Source organism: Cydia pomonella, chromosome 15, assembly GCF_033807575.1.
Source record: "Cydia pomonella isolate Wapato2018A chromosome 15, ilCydPomo1, whole genome shotgun sequence".
NCBI lineage: Eukaryota > Metazoa > Arthropoda > Insecta > Lepidoptera > Tortricidae > Cydia > Cydia pomonella.
This window is the reverse complement of record NC_084717.1, coordinates 18,330,756-18,356,239: the sequence shown is the minus strand read 5'-3', so window position 1 is coordinate 18,356,239 and position 25,484 is coordinate 18,330,756. Positions and strand designations below refer to the sequence as shown.

At 37.7% G+C, this 25,484-nt stretch overlaps 1 protein-coding gene across 2 annotated transcripts in view; it reads left to right on the top strand.

Moving 5' to 3' along the window:
- Nucleotides 1–25,484, top strand: part of LOC133525534 (kinesin light chain) — an 88,028-nt gene that overhangs the window by 13,658 nt on the left and 48,886 nt on the right. Inside the window, exon 1 of one of the 2 annotated variants that reach the window (XM_061861814.1) lies at nucleotides 13,193–13,290. The exons of the other annotated variant lie outside the window; for it this stretch is intronic. The gene's annotated coding sequence lies outside the window, so the exon portion shown is untranslated. Of the gene's footprint in view, nucleotides 1–13,192; nucleotides 13,291–25,484 lie in introns of those variants that run through there. 2 annotated transcript variants of the gene reach the window in all.

Genomic DNA, 25,484 nt, shown 5'->3' with positions numbered 1-25,484 from the left:
CAATATTACGCGAAACTCTGCGTGGGGGGCGCCACTACCACAATCCATCACAATCTGAGGGTCTACCGCGAAATAAGAAAATCGAAATTTCGTTATCTAACCTGTCTATCACTCTTGCATATTCGAGCGATGAAGAGGCAGATAACTAAAGTTCGATTTTCACGTTTCCCGGTAGTCCCTTTGTAAACAAACCGCCTTGACGCATCAATGCCATATTTTATTATTTGCGAAAACTTGTCAAAAAACAGTTTAAGGCACAGAATGTATAAGTTACTCTAGGGCTTAGGAAAGGTGCTAGTGCTGCACTCTAGTGGCAGAACATTGCATTAATACTCCTTATTCGCTATACTATCCGCAAAACTATCTGGCCGGTCAGGTCATAATGCCATCTCTTTCACTCTTGGTTGGTCTTAACAAGGGTAATGGAGATAGCATTATGATCTCAGTGGCCAGTTAGTATTGCGGCAAGTATAGGCACCTCATGCTATTGGGACCGTGCGAAGTGCATACAAAAAACTACAACTACAAAAAAGTCCGCGATGTTAAATGTCTATCTTTTAAGGATAACTTACAATACATATTCGTAACTTCTAGAAAAAGATCACGTAATATGTGGCATTTGCAAAGCTATTTACATGGATACATTATTAACAATTATCAAAATAAATACGTTAGTTATATTAAGCATTTCATACAGCTTACAATGGTCCCTTATACCATACAATTTAAATGAATATTTCAGGAGTAATCGTAAATCAAAGTTTCATTTCGAGCCATATAATTCTACGAAATGTTAAAGACGCTATCCGCAGTTAGTTCAAATTTTTACCACCTTATGCGCTGGGATCGCTTTACTTACCCCCACCATGCATTTCGCACGGTCCCAATAGATGAAAGTCGTATGAAAATCCGTTCAGTAGTTTTTAGTTTTGGAATAGTTTTATAAGATGCAGTGAATTGACGTTTTCTCTTAAACTTGCGGACGCTAGATTGCGTGACAGTCGTGCACATAGCGAATTTGTCACTGTGACAATGTACGAAGAGTCGGAAATTAAATTCCTTGACCGTACTAAAGTTGACGGATGTCTTCTCAATCCTTCAACCTGTTTTGTGATTCGCTGCCGAATAATCGGTCGTTGACTCAACAATGGAACACTCCGCTTAAATAAGTTGTCCTTACAATATGTACTGCTGTGTTTATTTATTCAGTGCCGCTAACATTAACAAAGGTTCTAAATCGTGTTGTTTGTCCTACATAACCTTGTTCTTTCCTGAGAGTACTTTGTGACAATTCCTGTTAAGAATATAATAATGTTTTCTTTTTATTTCCCCATAAATATGAAGTGTCATTAGATTCGTATTAGTTGTGTGTGACATAAGCTATATTATAATTACTTGCGATACTTAAACCATTTATACCCGCGATTTATTTAATTTATTTAATTCCGCCTCGGGAGAGACAGGATGACAGGACGCCGGGATACCAGAGGGCCTACCGCCACCACCGAGGTTATCTGTCCCTATCGGGTATCGCAGCAGGTATCGATTTTCGTATTATCGATGTTGGCGACAGCCCGATACGACTTCAAAATCCAGTTAATGTGGTTAAGACCGTCTTTCGTTCTACAAGCTCATTCGTTACTTTTAACTCTTGCTTTTGTACACATACTCCACTTACATAAGGTCGGTAGGGCAGCAGGAGTGAAGCTCTGCCTTTCTGACTGTATCTGAGCGACGTACTTATACAACTACGACAGTTCTTGCCCCATGATGGTCTTCCCAACCAAAATAAATATATGCCGGTCTTACCCACATTGGCCTTAGTAAGTTGTCGTTGAATGTTGACATTTGTTTCGTAAAATTGGCAAGGCCAATCGATTAGTTAATCGTTTACAAAGGCTTCCTATACTTACAAGCCTTGATTGGTTTTCGTCAAAATAATATCTTAATCCAATTACCTTCAGCTTATGTAGTCGTAAACATAACGTAGTTTAGCTACAGAAGATCGTACTTTTATATTTAATTTCTTTGCAAGTGATTTCGACCGCATATACAAAACATTTCACCTATTTAAGGGAGTAAATGTCAGCATAAAACCTATGTCCTTATTCTAGCTACCAATTCAATGCCAAACCGTACCAAATATTCAAATCTGCCATTTTGCATAACTTTGAACATTCAAGCTTTTAAGCTTTAAACCTTTCGCGGCTAAAAAAAAGCCTACTTTGCCCATCACTGCTGTGATAGATAGATCATTTATTGATAAAATTAAAAAAAAATACATGTAATTTTTGCTAATTGCTTATTCTATACTATACATTAGGTAAGGTAAGATCATACAATTACAATATATATCACAGGTACATCAGATTTAACGATTGTGTAGATGGGTCACTGACTTGTAGCAGTTAACGAATTCATCAACACTATAGCACGCCATGTCCAGCAATATCCGTTCAGTACCCCTAGTGTAAATAAATTCGATTTCGAAACGTGACGTACGCGTTTGCGTTTAGTCTCATTTTGTATTGGATTTAGAAAGAGCGCGCCAAGCGGGACGTTTTGGAAACTCAAAATCCTATACAAAATGAGACTTAACGCAAACGCGTTCGTCACGTTATGATGTCGATTAAATTTACACTAGGGGTACTGTTATCTGTGAGTGAGAATCAATTAATCTAGCCGTCTGACGTCTAATTTCATATAAAACTGCGTATTGATAAGAAAATTCAAGTTTCTTGTGGCGTTTTGAATATAAAACCTAAGCTTTTGAACCGAACAAAAGAGAACATATTAAGATCAGTGACATCAGTGTTATGTAGTTCTCAAAAAAGCGTCTTTTATGCGTTAGACTTACGTCGTCGCGTTTGTATTGCAGCATTGTTGATAATGACGTAAGTGCCTGCCGTACCAGGTTCCCTTTTACTCAAAATGACACATGGACAAAATGCTCAGACAAATAACTTCCAATTTTATTGATTGCTCTTTTTGTTGTGTTCTGTGATTGCGTTTTGACTAAAGTAGACCATTTTACCTGTCGCATATGGCCAATATTAAAGTTGATTGCATTTTTTTTTTTAATTTATTCAATATGATATTTCGTGTGCGCATTTTCGTTTAAAAAGTGACAATATTAACGTGCCCCATTTTCATTCAGCTTCTAGAAACGCGAGAAAAACGATATCTTAAAGATAGGTACCAGAGTTTTACATTCTTTTCAATTTCTGATAAACTTACAGAATTTATTTTCCTTCGGCCCTTTGGGAAAAAAAGTTGTGGAAAAATATTGTTTTGTGAAGCATTATTTCCCAGGAGATACTGAACCTTTGACCTTTATTTTATATAATATCAGAGACCAGTAAATATTAGCACAATTCAAGCTAGAAAATGATACCTATATACTTTCAGGCTGGGAGTTTAATTTTCTAAAATAACATCAAATTTGACACGAACAGTCAAGTAACAGATATAGATCTGGTGCCAGTATCGTTAAACAACAAAAAAAAAACTTGTACTGGCGCCGCTTAGCTTAGACGGACCATATTATACTTTGTTTTTTAGCATTAGAAAAAAACTGTGGTATATTTGCCGTGACTTATTTTTCAAAAGTGGTTTTCGAAAAAAGACATGTCAAAATCGCTAACCTTCTTTCTAATGGTAAAGAACGGATTATAGAATGATGAGTGACCATGACCGTTGCCCGGAACCGCGATGACTCACATCTTCTCTTTCTTGCACTTGCCACGAGCAGCCAAAATACTTTTTTACATAAAAGAACAGGTATGGTGACTAATGGTCTATTTTATTCGGTCTAGCGGTCAAAGTTATCCAAATATTCACTTAAATTCAGTATCGTAAAGTTATTGATTGATTGACCGTAGCAATGTCGAACGAACGACAAGCATTTTATACAACTTTTTTTCTTTTTATAAGCATTCGGGGGCGTCTGTTAGCTACCAGAATTTATAAATATCATAAAGTAATTCTTCCAGAAATGTAACAAATTAAAGCCTATAATTTGGTAGGCTGACCAACCCCGAAATCGCGAAAAAATTATTGGCTGCTTCATACGTTTTGGCTGTCTGACTTTGACATTTTCTATGGGAGAGTTAATTTTTTTTCGTGTTTTCGGGATTGATCCCATAGTAAAAATTGCTCAATTTGTCACATATATTCAGCCCGTAAATTATTGTAGGTGACTAAATATATATCCATATCCCGGTCAATAGAGGGGTATTGACCGTGATATGGACCGTAGTTACCTTTTGTTCTACAACGGTCAATATAAGTACAGTGAAACTAACCGTGAATCATTCAAAAGTAATAGACAACTAAGTTTATTTTAAACTTATATGTATTTTACGGCTAGCCTAATCTCTCATCAATATTTTTAGTAACTTTTTTATTCGGCAACCGTTAGCTTAGGTTTATTTTTATAACCGTTTTATGCAATTCATGCATTACAAACATAACAAATACTTAAATAAAAAATTCGATAATTATTTTCAATGTAAACACTAATTATCTTATAAAGCCAACGGGTCTTAACAAGACGTTAAAAGACTAAGTCAGCCTTGACAATTTAATGTACCACGGACAGACTCGTATACAAGCTTTGTGGCAATTAGGTGGAAACTGCTCTTGCAAGCGACGAGAACGGGTCACACTGCGGGAATTTCCACGGAAAGCGACTCCTTTACATTGTTACTTAGTGTAAAACATTTTCTACCGAGCACCTGCACGTTTCCCTGGGGAGTTACGACCAAGTAACTTGTATTTTATAGTAACTTTGTAGTTCTGCGACTTTTGCGTCGCCAGTGTCGCCATACATAACTTATACGGTCAACAAAGAAAGGTTTTAAGAGGCTGTCAATACCTAAAGCGCGCACACTGTCTATTTCTATCGGAGTAAATGAGATAGCACTGTCGCATGTTACTGGGCCTGGGCAAGGGAATAATAAGAAAAATATTTAAATAAAAAAAGTGGATTATTAGTGTAATATTTTACTCAACCACGGTTTAGATATAAATGTGTTGAAATTGTGATTTTAATTGCAGACCCATAAGTCAAAACAATAAAGACATAGAACCGTTTAATTGTGATTTTAAGACCAATCTTTGCAATTATTTTCTATCTAGCCGATTTCGTTCAATCATGTATCGAGTACAACCACGATCTTTGAAATATAATTAATATGAACATATATTTTTCTTACTTGACTAAAACAAATAGTCTTTCTTAAAAAACTGTTTAAGTAACATCAATTTCAAGGACATTGGGTGTTGACAGCCTCTTAACACGTATAAGTTGCCAACATTCCCCTCAATTTTGGTCCCTTTTAAGAAAAAGGTCGTAAAATTATTTTCGGTTATTAATAAACCTGATTCTGACATGGCTAAGACCATGAGGATGCATATGACTTTTATAATTTTGAAGTAAAGAAAGAAAAATAAGTTTTTGGCAAAAATTTCATTTTTAGTACAAGCTTTTATTGCCGACCGTACTTTTCTCCACAGGCAATTCTAAAAACTTCAAACACAATTAGGTTGCGTTGTTTTATCACAGAGTTCCTATGGCCACCTCCTGTCTCCATCATCAAATCAGCTCGATAGTACCATAATATTGCATTGTCACCCAACTTACATACGTATGCAAATTTTCAGCTTCATTAGAAGTCGGGAAGTGGGTCAAAGGCCATGCTTGAATAAGCTAAGTGCTTATCCAGGCATGGCCTTTAACTTGCAAGATTTGACCCGTACATACATAGCTACATTGCAAGTTAATATGTGACGTTATCTATGAAAAGGGACCTTATTGTCGATGGTGCTTCCGCCGTTATAAACGATGCTCCGATACAAATACAAAGCTGCGCGACGCAGTGCGGCGTAATGGCGCTTACGCAATACGGTCCCTTTTCATAGATAATGCCACATATAAAGCTTGTAATGAAAGAATTTTTAGGATAATTGAAATTAAAGTCATGGTGTTTTTTATTCAATTAGAAATCATTATTGCTAACTAAGGGCCGGTACAGACGGACTGCAACTCGACTGCAACTTGTATGGGAACTGCATGCCGACTGCACTCCAACTGCAACGTCGACGTGCAGTTCCACATATAACAATAACAACACATTTATAATATGTAAGAAATTTAAAGGCTAGGCGAATTATATATAATTTAATATACATCCTTATCACAGCCCCTTTTGAAAATAGACCTTCAACAGGATGTACATTTTTAAACATGCATTTGGTTTTTTTTTTCATAATTCATAATTGATTTATTGTCTGTAGAACACGGGTAGATACAATGATGGAACATAGTAATATAGGATCACCATGGTCTTGCCATTACCATTAGGCGTACAACGTATAGGTTTTAAAATTTAAAAACTATAGTACTTGGCTAGTATAATTTATGCCAAGGTTTATCATAAAATCGTCACTTGTAGATCATAACCAGAGATCGGACAAATTTGCGTCATTGCTCGCAATAATGTGGACATGACTCCAAAATTAATCAAATATGTAATCATTTAATTAATTCCTTACTTGACTTAAATTTTAATTCCTAGTCAATAAATACAAAAGTTTGTTAAAGAAAGTATAGATTTATTAAGAAAATGATCAGTATTTTTTCCAAATTTTCTGCAGTCAGTCTATTTCTTTTTACATCAAAAATATACTTAAGTGCTGAAAAACTACGCTCGCACTCCACTGATGTTAATGGGGCAAACTTAAGTAGTTTTATAGGAATATTATTATTCCAGTATAATTCAGAGTTTATTTTCTGTTCTAAGTTGTGGGCGATGACCTCAAAATCGGGATAAACTAAACAAAGAACAGAAAATATATATAAAACTACTTATGTTTGCCCCATTAACATCAGTGGAGTGCGAGCGAAGTTTTTCAGCACTTAAGTATATTTTTGATGTAAAAAGAATTAGACTGACTGCAGAAATTTTGGAAAAAATACTGATTATATTCGTTAATAAACTATACTTTAACAAACTTTTGTATTTATTGACTAGGAATTAAAATTTAAGTCAAGTAAGAAATTAATTAAATGATTACATATTTGATTAATTTTGGAGTCATGTCCACATTATTGCGAGCAATGACGCAAATTTGTCCGATCTCTGATCATAACCAAGATAAACATTCCAAGTGTGAAGTCCGCAAAGATTTTAAAGATACCATCGTATGCATCAATGGCGTCAAGCGGATCCGTAGTGTGACTCACACGGATCAGTGAACAGATTTGTTTATTGGTTTATGCATCAAGTGGACAATAACTGCAGTGCGTTTGATATCAGTGGACGATAATACGGGTGTAATAATAGTACATTACGATACAAGTGCGAAAAATTCATGTATCGTACAACGTTTTACAGTACATATGGCCCTTTAAATGTTCGACACAATAACGTAATATGCTAATTGTCGCACTAGTGCTATAAAGTAGCACCATATGTACTGTAAAATACAATACAATTTACTTAGGTTATTTTATGATTAAAAAGAAAGAAGTCCGCAGAAGTAAACATGAGGTTCTAAATCGGGCGCTTGGTGCGGCTAAATTTCGAAGTAAATAATAAGTAACATTATTCCATTCTTATACTGCATAAAAAACCTGATAAAAATGCTTTTGAGGAGCATAGGAATAGTTATTTGTTTTACAAAGGGGTAAAGTTGTTGTTTAACCGTTCGTGCTAATATTTAACAAGTTTTGCCACCGATTGAAACAAAGTTTTTCACCACACCAACGCGAGGAAAATACTAACTGTAAAACATCAAACAAAATCAAACCAAATCAAATCCAAATTAACGTTATTAAATATTTATCATTCAAATTCATAATTTAAAAGTCAATTCTACTAGCTATACGGAAACAACTCAAAACTTGCATAAAATTACTGAATAAAATGCAACTTTCTCTCAACACAGGAGTATTTCGTTTACTCAGATTTCAATAAAATCACTAGAATCAAACGGAAAAGCTGTGATATCTAAGTAAGTGTAAGGTTGACTGGTAGAGAATGCCTCATGGCATTAAGTCCGCCTTTTGTACTATAAGGTTTTCTTTTGTGCAATAAAGATTAAATAAATAAATAAATAAATATCTTCTTACAATGAGGCGAATCTTACGTCTGTTTACATCCGTGGTCTGTAACAGACACACAATGATCCCAAACGTGTTCCTATTTTGCCACTTTTGATACGGAACTAAAAAAAATGGCAACGAACTTTAAACTATTTTCTTATTACTGTACTTGTACTTGGCTTACCAGTTGCCGATCCACACTATGTACCCACTTTTTTCTTACAAAAATAAATAATTTGTTTTGTATTAGAATATATTTTATGCTATTCGTGCACTATGTAAATAATGTATATTATGATTGTTTGTATTTCTCTATATAAGTAAGTGAATTGTAATATTCTTTTGGAGAAATAAATTCTTAAACCATAAACCATAAACTATTTTCTTCGTTAATTAATTATTGAGCATTCAAATTATTCAAAACAAACGTACACGACCTACTGGAGTAGCAAACAAAACCTTTCTCCCAGTTTAATTAGTTCGTAATTGGAATTACGCAATTACGCCAAATGAAGACATGCACACGGCAGCGGAGTTTCTAACTGTTTAACTTAAATGTCCGTTGAGAATCAACCTTTGTTTACTTAGGGACATGGCACACTGCTTCCGATTCGCACGTCGCGTCGAAGTTTGAGCGAGACAACGCTACGCGTGTATTATAGCGACGTCCCGCTCGCACGTTGGAGCAACGAGCAGTGTGCCACGTTAGTTTTAACAATCATAATGTTTTCCTTCGTTTGTCATAAATTTCATGCCTTGCAGTGGAGTTACATGCGCGATGCCGACCCTAACACTCCGCACCCTCGTTGAGCTCTGGCAACCTTACTCACCGACAGGAACACAACACTATGAGTAGGGTCTAGTGTTATTTGGCTGCTGTTTTCTGTAAGGTGGAGGTACTACCCCACTTGGGCTCTGCTCTAGATCTGGAATGACATCCGCTGTGCTGTGCCCTACCACACAAAGCGAGATGACATTCACAGTGCCCATACCTCTCTTAAGGACAGTTTTAGGATACAAGATAATTGATTTAATTACAAAGAAAGTCGAAGAATGAAACAACGAAACTATCTACAGAAGTCAATAGAATTAAAGGCTAGGTTTTTTTCCTTTTGCTCGAAACGGCGTGAACCCAATCAAGATTTCCACCATTGTACTGATTACGCGAGATCGACAGTGAAAGTTTTCTATTGTTACGATAGCTAATATAGTTTTTGATTAAATTTTCTTTCATCGATAGTGCTCCAATAATGCTTTCGCTGTTTTGAACGAGTATCTAAAACGATTACTATCTCCTGTAGAGTAGCAAGTAATTAAAATGAATAGGAAATAAATTGATTTCGTAATTATAATGATCAATTTTTGCTTAGACACAAATAACAATAAAACTATCTTGTCTCTAAGTTTGATCTTAAATAATTGTAATGTCTAATAACTTTCGAGTAAGTCCTTTCGTAGTGTACAGAATAGCAAATTAAAGTGAGTAATTGTGCTACGTCAGAGAGGGGAAATAAGGTCTAGACTACACCACAGTGGAGATGATGAATCACCCTCTCTAATGAATGAAAGTACCAGTACAACTTGCTTCCAAGTAATCTCAAATACTGCTTTTCGCTCTGTACAATCACGGACTTTAATTTAGGGCTCAAGCTAATTTGGTTATCAAAACTAATGGTATGAATTGTCCAATGTAAAGTAAACCCTAAATGGCTCAATACAACAAAAAATAGCTCTGTGTAAAATACTTCAATTTGGAGTACACTTTATCGGGATTGAGGACTAAATAGTTTCTAGTAGGCAACAAAGAAAAAAGTGGCTGTGACATAATCGGACAGACAGACGGACATGACGAATCTATAAGGGTTCTGTTTTTTGCCATTTGGCTACGGAACCCTAAAAAGACACGATATTTTCAGTTTTGCACAACAGCCAAAGAAGCAAAAGAAGGCCTCTTTTTTTATAACAAAATATTATGTCTTAAAAACCAGAGGGCAGGTTAATTTATATTTAAATCTCTCTGCAGTAAAAGCATTCTCCGATTTTCCGTAGACAGGTAGACATTGATTGGTTTTACTAAATTAACTTTGACGTTTCGTACAAATATTCTTGTAGACTACATGCAATGCGGCAGAAATGAAAAATGACAAAATATATGCAATTATTCTAAAAGCACTGCACAAGTCAATTTTAGATCAAAGCAATTAGTTTTTTAAAGGCAGCTGCCAGAAATGTATTTGAATCTACCAACCCTCTGTCATGAAAGAGTGTACCGATTTGTCTCCGGCCCTGACCTCGATTGTTTTAATTAAATTAACTTCGACGTTTCGGAAAAATATTCTGGTAGACCAACGCAATGCGGCACGAATGAACAATGTCAAAATACATACATTATTCTAAAAGGACTGCACAAGTCAATTTTAGAGCAAAATAATCAGTTGTTTTAAAGACTGAGGCCAGACTAATTTGTATTTAAATCTACCAATCCTCTGTAATAAAAGAGTTCTCCGATTTTTCTCCGTCCCTGACATTGATTGCTTTACATTTAATTAACTTTCGACATCATTTGGTAAAAATATAAAAAAATACGGAACCCTAAAAACCGCTGGTGCCCTAGCGGTAAGAGCGTGCGACTTGCAATCCGGAGGTCGCGGGTTTAAACCCCGGTTCGTACTCGTCGGAACTTATGTACGAAATATCATTTGACCAGTCGCTTTTCGGTGAAGGAAAACATTGTGAGGAAACCGGACTTATCCCAACAAGGCCTAGTTTTTACCCTCTGGGTTGGAAGGTCAGATGGCAGTCGATTTCGTAAAAACTAGTGCCTATGCCAATTCTAGGATTAGTTACCAAGCGGACCCCAGGCTCCCATAAGCTGTGGAAAAAATGCTGGGACAAGGCGAGGAAGACTATGATCATCTAGTAAAAATATCCTTTAGAGCAGACTTGGTGTCGACTATCGATTCGGCTGGCGTTATGCCTTATGTAACTTCTTTTGAAGGTTTCTGCGGCTTATCCCGCTGTTTAGTAGCCTTACTAAGGTTTATTTATACCTATCTTTTGCAACGATATCTATATAAATATGTAGGTACACTTACGTCAATATAATTATTATAAGACTTAAGAGGCTGTCAACACCCAATGTCCTTGAAATTGATGTTACTTAAACAGTTTTTTAAGAAAGACTATTTGATTTAGTCAAGTAAGAAAAATATATGTTCATATTAATTATATTTCAAAGACCGTGGTTGTACTCGATACATGATTGAACGAAATCGGCTCGATAGAAAATAATTGCAAAGATTGGTCTTAAAATCACAATTAAACGGTTTTATGTCTTTATTGTTTTGACTTATGGGTCTGCAATTAAAATCACAATTTCAAAACATTTATATCTAAACCGCTGTTGAGTAAAATATTACACTAATAATCCACTTTTTTTTATTTAAATATTTTTCTTTTCCTTGCCCAGGCCCAGTAACATGCGACAGTGCTATCTCATTTACTCCGATACAAATAGATAGTGTGCGCGCTTTAGGTATTGACAGCCTCTTAAACGTGTAAGATTCTTTTTATCTTATTCCTAATTCAGCTAGCGAGAAATTACGAAACCTTTCCTACATAACTCGATGGTATAAAGTACCGTTGGCGTTATTCATAAATGTTTGTCAAACCTAACGAATCATGAAAAATCGTTTGTGCTGTCGTTTCGAAATTTCTATTTGTTGGGAAGAGGCAAAATTGAACAGATAGGAGGAATATTACATAGCGTAACACCTATGAACTCAATAGTGAAATCTCGAACAGTAGTAAGCATTATGGAAGGTATACACATATAGAAAAAACTCAAATAAACTTGAATTGTTTTCGCTAGTTTTTGTAGACGAATTATGTGGACGAGCGCCAAATAAATAAATAAATGCGTATATTGTTAACTATCATTATAACCCCTACGTTAATTCACGTGCATGTTTTGCAGAACTCTACTTCAAAACACACAAGCTGTAAGTCTATATCAACTGCATAGTCTCTTACGCCATTTTGTTTTTAGACTGCATTGCGCATGTGAAGAGGGTGGATCCACCCTCGGCTAGAGCGATTGGTAAACTCTAGGGCGGTTCTATTTCAGAATACGAATTTAATCGAGTTTTTGTCACGTCGGTTTCATGTTTTTGCTATTGGATGAATTGTGGACGTGCACGTTTTTTGTTTGTGATGTAATGAAATGATACAGTTAGATAATAGTTTTGTGGTCGTTTTGATTGAGGTTTTTATGTTAAGTACTTGCTTATAGTTATGAAACTATGTAGTGGTTCTAAGGATGTAAGCTGGCTGTCCAATTTGAATCATTGTCTGACGACCTGTCTGGCCTAGTGGGTAGTGACCCTGCCTATGAAGCTGATGGTCCCGGGTTCAAATCCTGGTAAGAGCATATATTTGTGTGATGAACACGGATATTTGCTTCTGAGTCATGGGTGTTTTCTATGTATTTAAGTATTTATAATTATATTATATATATATCGTTGTCTAGGTACCTACAACACAAGCCTTATTGAGCTTACTGTGGGACTTAGTCAATTTGTGTAACAATATCCTATAATATTTTTTTTATTTTATTGTTAGGTACTTGTCTAACTCCGATGTGAAATAGTGTTTGTAAAAAAAACATACTAATTATAAAATTCTCATAGAACAACATTCCAAAGCAGATGTCATCCTTATACAAGTTTTAGAACATAGTCAACATATTACATAACTTTTTTTGAGAGTCACAGTATTGTACACCAAATTCTGGCCGATTGTGATGCAACCAAATGCTATCCCTACCACCATTTATAACCACTCACATTCAAACAATAAATAATTTGTATTTGGTCAATGAAAACATCCTAATCAAATATTCACCACCAACTTATTTATACACGATTGATAGGCAACCTAGACTAAAGTATTTACACAACGCAGTGCATAAACGCGCTACATTATCACTATCGAATACACCTGTCTAATCTATCGACTCGATTATTGGCGCTGCGTGCGCCGCACTATTCCACCCCGTCCCTACTCTGTCACTAGCCAGTACGCATACGGCAGCGGCCGCGTCTGGACGTTTGCCCCTCGCTCCCGAAAATTAAAAAAAAAATCTGACCGCGTCCATAGCACCGCGATACCGTCCGGTTTATAGTGTCAGTGGTATATTTATTTTGCCTTGGAGGACCACGTTATCGACATCGATTAGATTCCGATAATGAATTGTATTTCTACCGGTGTATCGGCGTATTTATTTGTTTCTGTGTTTAATATATACGTAGTCGCGTGTTTATGAACTAGGTCTTGTATATTTATCGATCTTGATGTTGGTTTTTCTCGGTTTTTGTTGTTTGGTGTAAATATTGCTTTTATTGTATATCGTTAGAAGACGTTTGATTCAAGTAACGGGGAAATAAGGAATCCATTTCCCAACAATGTCACAATCCAATGAAGATCATAAAAATGTAATTCTAATAGGATTCCCATTCGTTACGCATCACTATAGTTCGTGTTATCCACGATGGCGCGCCGATTTGTCAAATCTAACCTTTAAAACATGACATTAGGAGTCAAGGCACGCGTCTTCGTGAATGACACGATCTGTAACATCCATTATCTTAATAAAAACTTCTAACAGCTGTTTTCAGATGCTTCCATTCGGCTTTGCAATTACTTCCGAAATTAATTCCTTGCTCTCATCTGACATTCTTTTTCTAATGAAGTAATTAGATTTCTCTCTGGCAATTAAAATTCCTATCAACGCTCCGATTGTCTCCCGTATCGACAGAGATTCAATCCTAAACAAAAGAAAGCCACTAATAACGTAATAACATTTCACTTTTACTTTCATTTTAATATCAATGAAATAATTATACGTACTCCTTATCTCAAAAAAGATCCTACTTAGAATTTAATTGACCGATTACATCGCATTCGATATCTATATTAGGGCTATAAATCTTCTTACAACATTTCTACTGCCATTAAACATGAGCCGGTCTATCCCTCTAGTCATTAATACGACTGCAGAACTATCTTGCACTTTTATGGACATCAACATATCAACCAATTTTGGATCTTTTCCAAATAGCATCACGGACTAATTTAGTTTGATGCAGTTACGTGAAAAGTTTTAAGTCCTGCCCATTTGCGTCAAAGTAAATGACTGACCAGCGAGCCATTGGAATTATTGCTTTATAAGATACTCGGTTCCGGGGTATTAACGCCAAGAAACTCTTCAAGAAGTGTTTTCCCCTAAACTAGGACAGAAGGAGATTTAGCGAACTCTCGTAATTTTTCCAGCTTCTACATGTTTCATAAAACTTCGAGGTTATAAAAGATAGACGAGAAATTTTTAAGATCAAGTTCAGCAACTATCATGTAGCAACTTTTGAAAATGCTCTTTTTACTGCATAAACTTAAGAGTCTTGTCTCCATAAAAACGTAGTTACGATCTCATCTTAAAACGACTAGCTAGATTACTCTGAAACTTTGTACTTACAATAAGATAAGGTATATCTATGCCTGTAATTAGTTTACGTAGCTTCAGATACCATAGTTAAAAAAATACAGCTAATTTAAGTTTTTCACACAAAACTTGTTTTTGATCTATTTCGTTTGTTTTATAAGCTGGAGCTATATAAACTAATTACAGGCATAGATTACCTCATGTCATTGTATCTGCAAAGTTTTATTACAATCCAACAAGTAGGTAGTTCTAAAATGATAACGGGAAGGCGAAATACAACAGATCTTGCTGCGGGCTTTTAATCATATGGTGCCATTCATTTATTACATAACACAATTTAGGGGAGGAGGGGTAAGACAATGTCTTTTTTTTCTTACACGGGGGTGGGAGGAGTCTTGATAGTTCTTACGTAAAATCACAAAGATGCGCAAACTAAGATTATAGGTAATTGGAAAACCTATTGATAGAGTCAGATTTTAAACAGTCCAGAGTTAAATAAATAGTAAATAGAATCGGCATATTCTTATTTTTTCTTACATAGAAGAGGGAGCGGATCGAAAACTGGCAAAAATCGTCTTACGTAATATATGAATGGCGCCTATTCGTATATTCTTCCCACGAAATCACAACTTTAGTTGATCATCGCTGTGCAGATAAGTACCTGGCTGTTTTGCTAGACTACTCACTTATTTCCAACGGCTGATCTAACTTTACCAACGCTACTTCTATCCTAGACTACACGCACAGTGGATAAACCTGTTTGTAAGTTTGCCTGTTGAAAGTTCCAACTCTTAAATCGCTCTTACAATGGAAAACTTTATCTTTACGTGTTCTTGGAACATTCTCAGTTCTGCGAATGTTTTAAATTATTACAATCCCAATCTCAATACCTTTACCTGAGTAAACTTACTCTTAAAATATACACTGAGGGAAATTTTCAATGTATTTCTATTGTTAGTATTCTAGTCGGCAAGAACCAACGATTGACGGAAACTCCTCAGCTTGAAGTAATGTTATTACAAAGACTATTAATTTATATCTACTTCTCATCTGCTTTCTTATTACAAAAAGCTTGAGCAAACAACAATTTAATCATAGATATAATTTTAGCGGCATCCAACAATCCCTTTACATTTCCGTTTCAACAAAGCCTTTCCAACAATCCTTTGTGTTCCATCGATTTTATGCAAACTGCATTCCCCTCTCATTTACAAAGAAAACTATCCCGAACATAAACCCCTTTAGACATCAAAGTGCTCTTTTCCAGGCTTCGCTACAAGCTCACTTGAGATTTCCCGCAGGACACGCTCAAAGGATCTGTGACATAGCTTTGTGGATTTGGCCCAAGGAATATGGGGGATTTTTAAGGCTTCTTTAATTCATGAACTTTAATGGATTTCAGCTTGATAATTATGAGCAAATGTGAAGCCGGCAGTTTGTCTTTACAAAAACTTTGATTAACCTCTTTCAGCGGTAAAAAAATAGAACTATCATTTCATTCTTATAAAGTCTGATTTTTTTTTTCAATGTTGGTGCAGCATCTGCGTACGTGATGGTAATGGTTATTTATGTTTATTGTTCCCAATTCATTGAATTAATTGTTTATCTATCATTAAAAGCAAAATGCAGTACTTATAAATCCCCTATTTTTTCCATGGGTAATGTCAACATACGTTCACTCTCCGTCCATCAAATTAACTGTCGAAAAATTTATCGCAAAAACGAAGCATGTAGTGAATGTCACATTTCCTCCTACAATTTCAGTGTGGTCATTTCTCCATTCTGTTACGTTTATCATCGCTGTAACAGTAACGTTCGGTCCGGCGGTTTTCTCGGCGGTACCCCAATGTTAACCGACGTATCCTAAGCTCTATTACGAAGGTATAGGATCCATCGATGGTCAATTAAGACTTAGAATAATTTTCGTAATGAGACCGTTGATGCGATTGAAATCGCTCGTTAGGCTATCGCGTGATTTCACACGGTGCGCTTATACGCAATGCGCTTCCACATTGCTGGGGCCGAAAACAAAAACATTGACGTTATCCGTTTATTTTATTACTGCCGCATGATAGTTGATAATCAAACTGAGATATTGTTCAATTTATGAATGATCTATGCTGCTCTAGCAAATTTTACCTTTAATTTATTTACAACTCCAAATCAAATCATATTAGAAGGCAGTAATTTCTTGTTTTGCATAAATATGTATCATCGCCTAGCATCCATCCAATAATGTTTTTTGTTAAATTGTCCCCAGATTTCCTAAACAAGTTTTGGCCTGTAATTTCGTTAGTTTATAACTCGTTAATCGCACACAACCCACCACAACCAATCACCCTCTAAGAAAATGATATCGGGGATGAACAGTAAATGCTAATCCAGGTTATTCAACTATTGGCATACCTAATGCAGAAACTATCAAGTCTAACAAATCCTTCAATTTGACAGAGATTTGCTAAGTTTTAGGGTATACCAAATTACGTACAAAATGTATAAATAGTCTGTTCAAAGTTAAGGAAACATCATCCCTCACAACTTCGCGTTTTGTATCAGAAGGATCTTCCTTTATGCTATTTGTTCTTCTTTAATGAAGGTTTAACCTATTTTGTCAATGTTACCTTTACCGCGTACGTTTATGTCCTAGCGACGGGATCAATGAGGGCGGGATCCGAAAATAACCCGCATATACTTTTGTTGCCATACTGTTGCGATCCCAGACACGATTCGCTTTGGAACATCGTTAGGGCTTAATTAAGAGCCCTTAATCCTTGGAGCGTTCTCCGATTTCACGAAATAACGCTCGATAGATGGCGTTGGCGCTCGGTACGCGAGCGCCGGCAACGCGATGCGCGTATCAATGCAGACTAGAATAATCTTGATAGTTTTCAATATAATTTCAAGCAACATTAATTTTAGTGTCATATGATATCATATGGGCACTCTTTATTTTATTGTATATGCACAGTAGTTTTTTTTTTATGTACACTACTACTAAGTGTACAGACTACAGAGTGTACTATAACCCTTGCTCTTTATTCTGTCTCTTTCACACCAATGGAAAATGAAGAAGTTACTAAATGACTGCAGGTATAAATAAAGTATATTAGTGCGATAGAGAGACAGATAGTGTTTCGTTGTCGTATCGTAAACGATTGGCATGTTGGCCACACACTTGCTTAGTGCCTAGCCAAAATACCAATCGTTTGCGTATATTAGTGCGATAGAGAGAGAGTAGTGTTTCGTTGTCGTATCGTAAACGATTGGCATGTTAGCTACGCACCCATGATACCTAGCCAAGAAGCCAATCGTTTGCGCATATTAGTGCGATAGAGAGACAGATAGTGTTTCCTTGTCGTATCGTAAACGTTTGGCATGTTGGCTACGCACCCATGCTGCCCAGCCAAGATGCCAATCGTTTGTGCATATTAGTACGAGAGAGAGACAGATACGAGGGTCATGCCAAAAGAAATTAGATACTCAAAAGTTACCGACTTTATTCTTTATTACAGCTATCTATTTTTTCGAAGTAGTCACCGTGAACACGTATACACTTTTCCATCCGTCTAAACCACTTAGAAAATACCGATGACCACTCTTCTTTAGATACCTCAGAAATTTCATAATTATACGCAGCCAGGGCATCTTCTTTGTTCTCAAATCGCCTTCCTTTTAATTTTTCTTTAATTTTGGGAAATAAGTAAAAATCGCAAGGGGCTAGGTCGGGGGAATATGGCGGGTGGGGCAAGATAGTCACGTTTTTTGAGCTGAAATAGTCAAGTGTTCTAGCAGAAGTGTGAGGGGCAGCGTTGTCATGGTGCCAGAGCAGGTGCTGAGTTCCCGATTTCGGCCGCTTGTCACACCAAGCTGACAGTACTCTGGGGGCACAAACTGTCACATACCATTCAGAGTTGACTGTCCTTTGATCTTCTAGCACTATCGTAGCAATATGTCCCGTCTTGCAGAAAAATGAGGCAATCATTTGTTTTTGTGTACTTCGGGTTCGGCGACATTTTGTTGGCGTCGGCTCATCTTCAAAACACCATACTGTGGACTGCCGCTTTGTTTCGGGGTCGTAGTTATATAGCCATGTTTCGTCACCTGTAAGTATATCATATACATTTTTTTTCTCGCCAGCGTCGAATTTATCTATCATAAATTTGCACCAATCTACGCGGCGGTCTTTTTGCAAATCGGTGAGTTTGTGCGGCACCCATCTTGAACAACGCTTATGAAGGGCCAGATGATAATGAATTATAGTTTGCAATGCTGCTGATCCAATACCCAGCTCACGCTCGAGCTCTGCATATGTAATTCGTCGGTTCGCACGAACATTTTTTTCCACAGCCTGTACGTTTTCTTGAGTGACTGCGGTTGGCGGCCGTCCGGTCTTCGCCTCATCTTCAAAGGTCTCTCGTCCCCTTTTAAATTCAGCAAACCAATTAAAAACAGTTGCACGTGAACAAGCAGACTCGCCAAAAGTTGAAACTAAAAGTTCAAAACACTCTTGAGGTTTTAAACCTTTTTTAAAATCATAATAAATCATAACACGAAAATCACGTCGAGTGAGCTCCATTGTTGCGAAAATTTCCCTCCAAAATTACCCAGAAAAAAAATAATTAAAAAAGGAATCCTAACATTTTCCGAGTGTTCCATATTTGAATTTATTAGCAAATAACCTACCTTTACAATGGTGTATAACTGGCCAGTATCGATCAAATGACCATAGAGTATCTAACTTCTTTTGGCATGACCCTCGTAGTGTTTCGTTGTCGTATCGATTGGCATGGTGGCTACGCACCCATGCTGCGTAGTCAAGATGCCAATCGTTTGCGCACATTAGTGCTATAGAGTTTCAGTGTTATTTGAAATCACGTTAGGGTTTGTATTATTATTTTTGACCCGAATGAAGTCCATCCAGGTTCTTATGATGGAGTCAGGAGTTGGTCACCATAACTCCTAATCTACTCATCATAACTCCATCGTGTTTGGGCTCAATAGATTTGCCCTCACGAGCACCATCGATCTAGATGAAGTCCAGGGTCTCATGATGGAGTCAGGAGTTGGTCACCATAATTCCTAATCTACTCATCATAACTCCATCGTGTTTGGGCTCAATAGATTTGCCCTCACGAGCACCATCAATCTAGATGATGTGCAGGGTCTCATGATGGAGTCAGGAGTTGGTCACTAGAACTCCTAATCTACTCATTATAATTCCATCGTGTTTGGGCTCAAAAGATTTGCCCTGACGAGTACCATCGATCTAGATGAAGTCCAGGGTCTCATGATGGAGTCAGGAGTTGGTCACCATAATTCCTAATCTACTCATCATAACTCCATCGTGTTTGGGCTCAATAGATTTGCCCTCACGAGCACCATCAATCTACATGATGTTCAGGGTCTCATGATGGAGTCAGGAGTTGGTCACTAGAACTCCTAATCTACTCATTATAATTCCATCGTGTTTGGGCTCAAAAGATTTGCCCTGACGAGTACCATCGATCTAGATGAAGTCCAGGGTCTCATGATGGAGTCAGGAGTTGGTCACCAGAACTCCTAATCTACTCATTATAATTCCATCGTGTTTGGGCTCAAAAGATTTGCCCTGACGAGTACCATCGATCTAGATGAAGTCCAGGGTCTCATGATGGAGTCAGGAGTTGGTCACCATAATTCCTAATCTACTCATCATAACTCCATCGTGTTTGGGCTCAATAGATTTGCCCTCACGAGCACCATCAATCTAGATGATGTTCAGGGTCTCATGATGGAGTCAGGAGTTGGTCACTAGAACTCTTAATCTACTCATTATAATTCCATCGTGTTTGGGCTCAAAAGATTTGCCCTGACGAGTACCATAGAAATAGAATAGAAATAGAATTTGTTTTATTCATAAACACACAAACAGAAATAGACAGACATAAAAGAGAACATAGTGAGAGTAAAGTGTCACGAAATGGCCTCATCTCAGCATGTTGCTGGCGACTATGTTGTTGCCATCATGTGGCATGTTGCCATCGATCTAGATGAAGTCCAGGGTCTCATGATGGAGTCAGGAGTTGGTCACCATAATTCCTAATCTTCTCATCATAACTCCATCGTGTTTGGGCTCAATAGATTTGCCCTCACGAGCACCATCAATCTAGATGATGTTCAGGGTCTCATGATGGAGTCAGGAGTTGGTCACTAGAACTCCTAATCTACTCATTATAATTCCATCGTGTTTGGGCTCAAAAGATTTGCCCTGACGAGTACCATCGATCTAGATGAAGTCCAGGGTCTCATGATGGAGTCAGGAGTTGGTCACCAGAACTCGTAATCTATTTATCATAACTCCATCGTGTTTGGGCTCAATAGATTTACTCCGACAAGCACCATCAAATTACCATTATGATGAATAGATTAGGAGTTCTGGTGACCAACTACTGAGTCCATCATGAGACCCTCGACTTAATCTAGATCGATGGTACTCGTCAGGGCAAATCTTTTGAGCCCAAACACGATGGAGTTATGATGAATAGACTAGGAGTTCTGGTGATCAACTCCTGAGTCCATCATGAGACCCTGGACCTGATCTAGATTGATGGTGCTCGTCAGGGCAACTCTATTGAGCCCATACACGATGGAGTTATGATGAGTAGATTAGGAGTTCTGGTGACCAACTCCTGACTCCATCATGAGACCCTGGACCTCATCTAGATCGATGGTGCTCGTCAGGGCAAATCTTTTGAGCCCAAACACGTTGGAATTATAATGAGTAGATTAGGAGTTCTAGTGACCAACTCCTGACTCCATCATGAGACCCTGGACTTTATCTAGATTGATGATGCTCGTCAGGGCAAATCTATTGAGCCCAAACACGATGAGGTTATGATGAGTAGTTTAGGAGTTCTGGTGACCAACTCCTGACTCCATCATGAGACCCTGGACCTCATCTAGATCGATGGTGTTCATCAGGGCAAATCTATTGAGCCCAAACACGATGGAGTTATGATGAGTAGATTAGGAGTTCTGGTGACCAGCTCCTGACTCCATCATGAGACCCTGGACCTCATCTAGATTGATGGTGCTCGTCAGGGCAACTCTATTGAACCCAAACACGATGGAGTTATGATGAGTAGATTAGGAGTTCTGGTGACCAGCTCCTGACTCCATCATGAGACCCTGGACCTCATCTAGATTGAAGGTGCTCATCAGGGCAACTCTGTTGAGCCCAAACACGATGGAATTATAATGAGTAGATTACGAGTTCTAGTGACCAACTCCTGACTCCATCATGAGACCCTGGGCCTCATCTAGATCGATGGTGTTCATCAGGGCAAATCTATTGAGCCCAAACACGATGGAGTTATGATGAGTAGATTAGGAGTTCTGGTAACCAGCTCCTGACTCCATCATGAGACCCTGGACCTCATCTAGATTGATGGTGCTCGTCAGGGCAACTCTATTGATCTCAAACACGATGGAGTTATGATGAGTAGATTAGGAGTTCTGGTGACCAGCTCCTGACTCCATCATGAGACCCTGGACCTCATCTAGATTGAAGGTGCTCGTCAGGGCAACTCTATTGAGCCCAAACACGATGGAGTTATGATGAGTAGAGTAGGAGTTCTGGTGACCAACTCCTGACTCCATCATGAGACCCTGGACCTCATCTAGATCGATGGTGCTCATCAGGGCAAATCTTTTGAGCCCAAACACGTTGGAATTATAATGAGTAGATTAGGAGTTCTAGTGACCAACTCCTGACTCCATCATGAGACCCTGGACTTTATCTAGATTGATGATGCTCGTCAGGGCAAATCTATTGAGCCCGAACACGATGAGGTTATGATGAGTAGTTTAGGAGTTCTGGTGACCAACTCCTGACTCCATCATGAGACCCTGGGCCTCATCTAGATCGATGGTGTTCATCAGGGCAAATCTATTGAGCCCAAACACGATGGAGTTATGATGAGTAGATTAGGAGTTCTGGTGACCAGCTCCTGACTCCATCATGAGACCCTGGACCTCATCTAGATTGATGGTGCTCGTCAGGGCAACTCTATTGAACCCAAACACGATGGAGTTATGATGAGTAGATTAGGAGTTCTGGTGACCAGCTCCTGACTCCATCATGAGACCCTGGACCTCATCTAGATTGAAGGTGCTCATCAGGGCAACTCTGTTGAGCCCAAACACGATGGAATTATAATGAGTAGATTAGGAGTTCTAGTGACCAACTCCTGACTCCATCATGAGACCCTGGACCTCATCTAGATCGATGGTGTTCGTCAGGGCAAATCTTTTGAGCCCAAACACGATGGGATTATAATTAGTAGATTAGGAGTTCTGGTGACCAACTCCTGACTCCATCATGAGAACTTGGACTTCATCCGGGTCAAAAATAATAATGCAAACCCTAACGTTATTTCAAGTGAAAATGCGTTTTTCAGAAAATCGCAGCCAAATAACACTAGACCTTACTCATAGTGTTGTGTTCCTGCCGGTGAGTAAGGTTGCCAGAGCTCAACGAGGGGCGGGAGGGGGTTAGGGTCGGCAACGCGCATGTAACTCCTCTGGAGTTGCAGGCGTACATATGCGGGCCGTATGCTTGTTTGCCACCGACTTAGTATTAAAAAAAAAGTAACACTGAAAATCCATCAATAAGCGAGTCTGTTAGGCATACTGTAAAAAATGAACTTTTATTAAGATTTTCTAATCGCAGTATAAAGCACTTCTCGGAACTCCGTAGCTGATTACGATCGCAACGAATGCCTGACAATCGAGCACAGGTCCGTCCTCTAAGCGCGCTCCGCGCGGACTGCGAGCGGGGCGTCGCTGCTGCGTGATTTATACGTGTTTTAAAAAAATATAAATTTACGGCAATGTAGGTCCCATAGTTACGATTTTTTTTTTATAGGTTAACATAAAGTTACAGTTTGCTATAATATTATTTTTAAAGCAAAATATGCGTACAATTTGCGGAAATAAAATATAATAAAACCCTGTTTTCGCCAAAAAAATGAAGAAAACTCGGAAGGTATTTTATCAGTTTTTTCAAATGAATCTTCGATTGTTAATCATTCCAGCCCCTCGTACGAGATATGTTGAATCAAATTGTAGTCATTCATGTACCAAATGATTCTTGTTTATAGCAAAATTGAGAACCGAAACGCCACATCTCACTGCAAAATTTGGAAAAGACTCCCAAAAAACCTCATTAAAAAAGAGGTTTAAAAGAGAAAATGAAAATTTGAACTGTTGGAGCCCCTAGTTTAGGAAACGATTATTTAAGTACGTTATCAGTTTTTGAATAAATACTAATAGTTACGTCGTAATCTTGAATGAAAAAGGAAGCATTTTACAAAATATGCTCGTCTGTAGGAATAAGGACTCTTAATTGACAACGGAATGTATTGAATTCACAGTGTATGTGATATGTATATGTGCGAGGAAAGTTCTACTCGAAAACACGTGTTTGGTATGTTCTAGTTTTGGATATTAGATGAAGACTGACGTGAAAACGCCTTTAAAAGATGTAGCTATGTCTATGCGGTACCAGTCATTTATATTCAAATGGTATATGAATTTTCAATCAAGGAAATACTAGTGTGACCCGCAGTTTAGATCGCAGGGACGCCATCTAAACAGTATAGACGGTTCTTGTAAACAAAGATACCTAGAAACGGCTTTCTCCAGCAGTTTCTGATGTGCTTACTAAACATAATCATGGTAATTTTAAAGAAAATTTTGATCGCTTTTGACTTCTGGCATCTAACCCCCTTATTCATAAAACTTTGCAACCGTATTCAAACATGTATAAAATTTTATCTCGTTCCAAGAATACAGATAGGGACAAACGATTATAAACTGTTAGTTGTTATTAACGTTTCGAATTAAATCGAAGAACCAAAAAGAGGTCCAGGTCGCCGTCCGACGACCTGGATGGGAACCATTTCCAAGGATATGAAGACGACGGATTTAAAACCCGAAATTGCACAAAAACGCCCAGAATGGCGTCTTAGGACTAGGAGGGCCGACCCCAAGAGACATGGGAAATAGGCTCGGGAGAAGAAGAAGTTGTGATTAACGTTTATGAAGAACGCCATTCAACTATTCATTACCATTCTTTCGAGCGACTAAACCAGACTACTAATCAATTAAATTAAATTTAAATATATGTGTTTTTAATTTAATGCATGTTAATTATAAGATGTAATGTTTTGAAAATAAATGTCCCGCCGAGTTTCTTGCCGTTCCCATATTGGGATACTCTTCTACAATTTAGGAGGGAATGAAATCTCCTCGAGTCAGAGGTGTAGGGTTAGAGCCGGCGTAGCTTTATCCTTACTTGAAAATAGTAGTAAAGTATAACTAGCCGTATGAATCGATTTTGCATGTATAACCAGCCTTAAAATGTATAGTTTATTATGTGGTAGTTTTGCACATTGTAATTTTTCCTAGAGTCACGCCAAGATAAGTTGGCAGCGATTATGACAACCTGGACAGTGCAGGTGTTATTTTAAACATCGAACTTCTATGAAAAAATGACGTTTACTTTACACTTACACAGGCTGGGCTTGCAAAATCGCTGCTAACTTAGCTTTGTCTCACTCTAAGTCACCCGTTGATCACGCTGTAAAGGGTTCGAAACGTCAGGATGTATTATAAATACATTATACGCGATACATTCCGTTTTCATAGTTTTATTCACTTTACTACTTACAAAGACTAGACAGTTATTCCAATAGTCGGCCTGTAGTCTTATCAGATTTAAAAGTTCTTATGGAACAAAAAAGCCAACTCGACTAGTTGAAAGTGTAAAATAAATTTGCAAGTTCATTTTTAGCACTGTAGCTCTCGAACGCTGAAAATCTCACGTTTTAATTTACGAGT